Raw genomic sequence first — 7,037 nt, forward strand, 5'->3', positions numbered from 1 at the left:
GCCCCCCTACTCCACTGCCCTTCCTCTCCGCGCCATGGGGCCTCCTGACGAGACTGGCAGACAGCTAATGTTATATTGGCCGTTCTCCACCAGTGATTTATATAATTGGAAAACCCAAAATGCAAAGTTCTCTGATAATCTGAGAGATCTAATCGGGCTTTTAGATACTGTTCTCTTTACTCACCAGCCTACTTGGGATGACTGCCAACAGCTCTTGTAGGTTCTCTTCACCACCGAAGAGAGAGAACGAATTCAGGTGGAAGCCCGGAAATCTGTCCTGGGCGAGGACAGATGGCCGACTCAAAACCTAGACCTCATCCTTCTCTTTACCCCACAGTACCTGGGACTACAACTCGGCAGAAGGTAAGGAGAGACTCCTGGTCTACCGCCAGATTCTAGTGGCAGGTCTCCAGGTTGTTGCGCACAAGCCTACCAATCTGGCCAAGGTCTGTGATATGAGACAGGGTAAGGACGAGAGTCAAGCAGAGGCTTTATAGAAAGTCATGGAGGCTTTTAGGCAGTACACCTCTATGAACCCAGAAGCCCCAGAAACAAAGGCGGCGATTATCATGGCCCTTGTTAACCAGGCTGCTCTGGACATTAAAAAGAAATTGCAGAGAGTAGGGAGACTAGGAAAGAAGAGCTTGCAGGACTTAGTGATAGTAGCAGAACAAGTCTATAATAATAGAGAAAGTCTAGAAGAGCAACAAACCAAACTAAGTGACCGGCAGACCTGAAACATGGCCAAGATCCTGCTGTCCACAACCATGGATGACCCACAGGAAAGATGGAGGCACTTCAAGAAGCTGGCTTCAGGGGCAGGTAAGGAGGATGACCCTGGTACCCATCAGGAGCGCCCTAAGCTGAACGAAAACCAAGGTGCTTTTTACAAAGAAAAGGGCCACTGGGTGAAAGACTGCCCTAACAAAAGATCCAAGGCCCCTGCCAAGATCTTGGAGATGGAGGACCTGGGACAACTAAGGGAGTCGGGTTTCGGCACCCCTCCCCAAGCCCAGGGTAACTCTCAGAGTGTAGGGGCGACCCGTTGAATTCCTAGTGGACACTGGAGCACAACATTAGGTTTTATTACAACCCCAAGGGAAATTGGCAAGTGAGACTTCATGGGTGCAAGGGGCCACAGGCAACAAACAGTACTCATAGACTACCCAAAGAACTGTGGATCTTGGCATGGGCCAGGTATCCCATTCCTTCATGGTCATTTCTGAGTGTCCCTACACGTTGTTAGGTCGGGATTTGCTCACCAAGATAGGGGCACAAATTCGCTTCCATCCCGAAGGGGCAAAAATCCTAAACAAAGAGGGATACCCAATTCAGGTGCTTATCCTGAGTTTAGAAGATGAATATCATCTCCACAAAATGCCCTCAGCCCCAATGACTGATTGACCTTTGGCTGCAGGAATTTCCCCAAGCATGGGTAGAAACTGGGGGAATTGGGCTGGCCTGGCACCAACCAGCCATATACATAAAACTAAAGCTGGGGGCAGACCCTGTCAGGGTCCGCCAATACCCATGCCTCTCATCTCCATAACTCAGACTGGTACCTCCCCTCTGCATGACTGTCAAGAAATTTTGGCACAGGTGCACGGAATCAGAGCTGATCTCCAGGACCAGCCACTGCTGAACGCCTATAATCTCTTTCACTATTTTCTATATGCCCCGAATGAATGAAACTATATAATGTTTGTCCTTCTCTGATTCACTAAGTGTAATACACTCCAGTTCCCTCCACGTGAAAGCAAATGGTGGGTATTCGTCGCTTCTAATGACTAATATTCCATTGTATACATAGACCACATCTTTATCCAGTCATCTGTCCATGGACACCGAGGCTTCTTCCACAGTTTGACTATTGTGGATATTGCTGCTATAAACATTGGGGTGCAGGTGTCTCGATCTTTCACTGCACCTGTATCTTTGGGGTAAATCCACAGCAGTGCAATTGCTGGGTCATAGGGTAGCTCTATTTTTAACTCTGAGGAAACTCCACAGAGTTTTCCAGAGTGGCTGCAGCAGTTCACATTCCCACCAACAGTGCAAGAGGGTTCCCATTTCTCCACATCCTCTCCAACATTTGTTGTTTCATATCTTGTTAATTTTCACCATTTTCATTGATGTGACGTGGTATCTCATTGTAGTTTTGATTTGTATTTCCCTGTGGCAGGTGATGTGGGGTGTTGTCTCGTGTACTTGTTGGCCATGTCTATGTCTTCTTTGGTGAAATTTCTGTTCATGTCTTTTGCTCATTTCATGATTGGGTTGTTTCTTTGCTATTGAGTTTAATAAGTTCTTTATAGATCTTGGATACTAGCCCTTTATCTGATATGTCATTTGCAAATATCTTCTCCCATTCTGTAGGTTGTCTTTTAGTTTTGTTGACTGTTTCTTTTGCTGTGCAGAAGCTTTTTATCTTGATGGAGTCCCAATAGTTCATTTTTTGCTTTTGTTTCCCTTGCTTTCATAGATGTATCTTGCAAGAAGTTGCTGTGGCCAAGTGTTGCCTGTGTTCTCCTCTAGGGTTTTGATGGATTCTTGTCTCACATTTAGATCTTTCATCCATTTTGAGTTTATCTTTGTGTCTGGTGTAAGAGAATGGTCTAGTTTCATTCTTCTGCACGTGGCTGTTCAGTTTTCCCAGCACCATTTATAGAAGAGACCGTTCTTTTTTCAGTGGATAGTCTTTCCTGCTTTGTTAAATATTAGTTGGCCATAGAGTTGAGGGTCCATTTCTGGGTTCTCTATTCTGTTCCATTGATTTATGTGTATGTTTTTTGTCAGTACCACACTGTCTTGATGACCACAGCTTTGTAGTACAACCTGAAATCTGGCATTGTGATGCCCCCAGTTCTGGTTTCTTTTTCAATATACCCCTGGCTATTCAGGGTCTTTTCTGATTCCACAAAAATCTTAAGATGATTTGTTCCAACTCTTTGAAGAAAGCCCATGGTATTTTGATAGGGATTGTATTAAACATGTAAATTGCCCTGGGTAGCATAGATATTTTCACAATATTAATTCTTCCAATCCATAAGCATGTAATATTTTTCCATCTTTTTGTGTCTTCCTCAATTTCTTTCAGAAGTATTCTGTAGTTTTTATGGTATAGAACTTTTACCTCTTTGGTTAGGTTTATTCCTAGGTATCTTATGCTTTTGGGTGCAATTGTAAATGGGATTGACTCCGTAATTTCTCTTTCTTCAGCCTCATTGTTAGTGTATAGAAATGCCACTGATTTCTGGGCATTGATTTTGTATCCTGCCACACTGCTGAACTGCTGTATGAGTTCTAGTAATCTTGGGGTGGAGTCTTTTGGATTTTCTATGTACAGTATCATGTCATCTGTGAAGAGGGAGAGTTTGACTTCTTCTTTCCCAATTTGAATGCCTTTTATTTCTTTTGGTTGCCTGATTGCTGAGGCTAGGACTTCTAGTACTATGTTGAATAGAAGTGGTGAGAGTGGACATCCCTATCGTGTTCCTGATCTTAGGGTAAAGGCTCTCAGTTTTTCCCCATTTGAGAATGATACTTGCTGTGGGCTTTTCATAGATGGCTTTTAAGATGCTGAAGAATGTTCCCTCCATCCCTACACTCTGAAGAGTTTTGATCAGGAATGGATGCTGTATTTTGTCAAATGCTTTCTCTGCATCTATTGAGAGGATCATATCATTCTTGTTTTTTTCTCTTGTTGATATGATCTATCAGATTGATTGTTGATTGTTTTACAAATGTAACACATTTGGAAGTATTCCATCCCTTTATATCTTTCAGAACAGCTTTAGTAAAATAGGCATTGTTTCTTCTTTAATTGTTTGATAGAATTCCCCTGGGAAGCCATCTGGCCCTGGACTTTTGTCTCCTGGGAGGTTTTTGATGTCTGTTTCAATTTCCTCCCTGGTTGTTGGCCTGTTCAGGTTTTCTATTTCTTTCTGTTCCAGTTTGGCACTTTGTAGTTTTCCAGAAATGGGTCAATTTCTTCTAGATTGCCTAATTTATTGGCATATAGCCTTTTAAAATTGTTTGTATTTCTTTGGTAATGGTTGTGATATCTCCTTTTTCATTAGTGATTTTATTAATTTCTCCTTTTTCATTAGTGATTTTATTAATTTCTTTGGTAATGGTTGTGATATCTCCTTTTTCATAAATGATTTTATTAATTTGAGTCTTTTCTCTTTTATTTTTAATAAGGGTAGCTAGGCATTTACCTATTTTATTAATTCTTTCAAAGAACCAACTCCTGGTTTTGTTGATCTGTTCTACAGTTCTTCTGGTCTCTATTTCTTTGAGTTCTGCTCGAATCTTTATTAACTCTCTTCTTCTGCTTGGTATAGGTTTTATTTTCTGTTCTTTCTCCAGTTCCTTTAGGTGCAAGTTTAGCTTGTGTATTTTAGGTTTTTACAATTTTTGAGGGATGCTTGTATTGCGATGTGTTTCCCTCTTAGGACTGCTTGTGCTTTATCCCAAAGATTTTGAACATTTGATTTCCATTTTCTTTAGTTTCCATGAATCTTTTTAATTCTTCTCTAATTGCCTGGTTGACCCATTCATCTTTTAGTAGGATACTCTTTAACCTCCACGTGTTTGAGTTTCTTCAAAATTTTCTCATGATTGAGTTCTAGTTCCAAAGCATTATCGTCTGGAAATATGCAGGGGAAAATCCCAGTCTTTTGTTATCAGTTGAGACCTGATTTGTGACCCGGTACATGGTCTATGTAGAAAGACATGTCTTTCATGTCTCCATGGTCTGGAGAAAGTTCCATGTGCACTTGAGAAGAATGTGTATTCAGTTGCATTAGGATGCAAAGATCTGTATATATCTATGAAATCCATCTGGTCCAATGTATCATTTAAAGCTCTTGTTTCTTTGGAGATGTTGTGCTTAGATAATCTGTCACTTGCAGAAAGTGCCATGTTGAAGTCTCCTACTATTAGTGTATTATTATCTAAGTATGTTTTTACTTTGGCTATTAATTGATTGGTATACTTGGCAGCTCCCACATTAGGGGCATAAATATTCATGATTGTTAGGTATTCTTGTTGGATAGACCCTTTAAATATGATAGAGTGTCCCTCTTCATCTCTTACTAGAGTCTTTGGGACAAACTGTAATTTATCTGATATGAGGATTGCTATCCTAGCTTTCTTTTGAGGACCATTTGAATGGTAAATGGTTTTCCAACCTTTCATTTTCAGGCTGGAGGTGTCCTTAAGTCTCAAATAAGTCTCTTTTAGACAGCATATAGATGGATCTTGTGTTTTTATCCAGTCTGAAACCCTGTGTCTTTTGATGGGATCATTTAGCCCATTCACGTTCAGAGTTACTATTGAAAGATATGAATATAGTGTCATCATAATACCTAATTCAAGTCTCTGTTTTTGTGGATTATTTCTTTGGGCTTCCTCATTCTATTACAGGCTCCTCCTTAATATTTCTTGCAGAGCTGGTATGATGGTCACATATTCTTTCAGTTTCTGCCTATCTTGGAAGCTCTTTATCTCTCCTTCTATTCTGAATGAGAGCCTTGCTGGATAAAGTGTTCTTGGCTGCATGTTCTTCTCATTTAGGACCCTGAATATATCCTGCCAGTCCTTTCTGGCCTGCCAGGTCTCTGTGGGGAGGTCTGCTGTTAATCTAATATTTCTCCCCATAAAAGTTAGGGATCTCTTGTCTCTCACTGTTTTAAGGATTTTCTTTTTATCTTTGAATTTGCAAGTTTCACTATTAAATGTCAAGGTGTTGAATGGTTTTTATTGATTTTTTGGGGGGAACCTCTCTATCTCCTGGATCTGAATGCCTGTTTACCTCCCCAAATTAGGGAAGTTCTCAACTAGGATTTGTTCAATATGCTTTCTGTCCCTCTGTCCCTCTTGGCACTCTCTGGAACCCCAATTATATGTAGCTTTTTCCTTCTGAGGCTATAATTTATTTCCATTAATGTTTCCTCATGATCTTCTAATTGTATTTCTGTTTTTTCCTCAGCTTTCTTTCTTGCCATTAACTTGTCTTCTATGTCACTCACTCTTTTTTTCTACCTCATTAACCCTCATCATTAGGACCTCCAGTTTGGATTTCATCTCACCTTATTGATTTTTAATTTCAGCCTGTTTAGATCTAAATTCTGCAGTCATGAATTCTCTTGATTCCTTTATGCTTTTTTTTTTCAGAGCCACCAGTAGCTTTATAATTGTGCTTCTGAATTGGCTCTCTGACATCGAATTGTAATCCAAATTCTGTAACTCTGTGGCAGAGAGTACTGTTTCTGATTCTTGGTGTGTGTGTGTGTGTGTGTGTGTGTGTGTGTGTGTGTGGTGAGTTCTTCCTTCTAGTCATTTTCCTCAGTGCAGAGTGGCTGTATGATTGTTTGCATCAAGAATATCAATGACGACCTAAGTAAATTTCACCCCAGATGATTCTGCTGAGGTCAGAGACCAGAAATTGAAAACAAAGATCAGAACGAAATAAAACAAAAGGACCACGAAAGTGAAAAACAAATTTTAAAACAAAGTAGTAAAAAAAATAAAAGGCCATGAATCCTAAAGAAGAAGGAAAAAAAAAAGAGAGAGAAAAAAGCAAGAGTTAAGAGGAAAAGAAAAAAGAAAAAAGAAAAAAGAGAAGAATAAAAGGGGGAGGGATTGGGAGATGGTGGTGGTGACGAAGTTGTGGAGGGAGAATGTAGTCTACCTGAGGGGTCCTAGAGGGTGATCCTCTTGGTTCAGTGTATATCAAGTTTTGTATCTTAGAAGATACTCAGTCCCAAATTTAAGTAAACCGTAAATTCTTGTAGAAATCCCCAACATTGAGCACCAAAACATAAATGAGATAACAGAGGGGGTTAGAATGGGAATGAGGAATCCAAAGAATGAACCAGCATGGTATACCACTTGGTTCTGGGTGCATGCTGGTCATGTTTTAGAAGGTATTAACTTCCGCCATTGTAGAACAAAATGAGGCAGAGAAAACACAAAACAAAACAAAAAGAAAAATACTTTGTATATCTCCCCAAATTAAGTTGAGTATGTTG

The sequence above is a fragment of the Vulpes lagopus genome, chromosome 24 (genome assembly GCF_018345385.1).
Source record: "Vulpes lagopus strain Blue_001 chromosome 24, ASM1834538v1, whole genome shotgun sequence".
NCBI classification, from domain to species: domain Eukaryota; kingdom Metazoa; phylum Chordata; class Mammalia; order Carnivora; family Canidae; genus Vulpes; species Vulpes lagopus.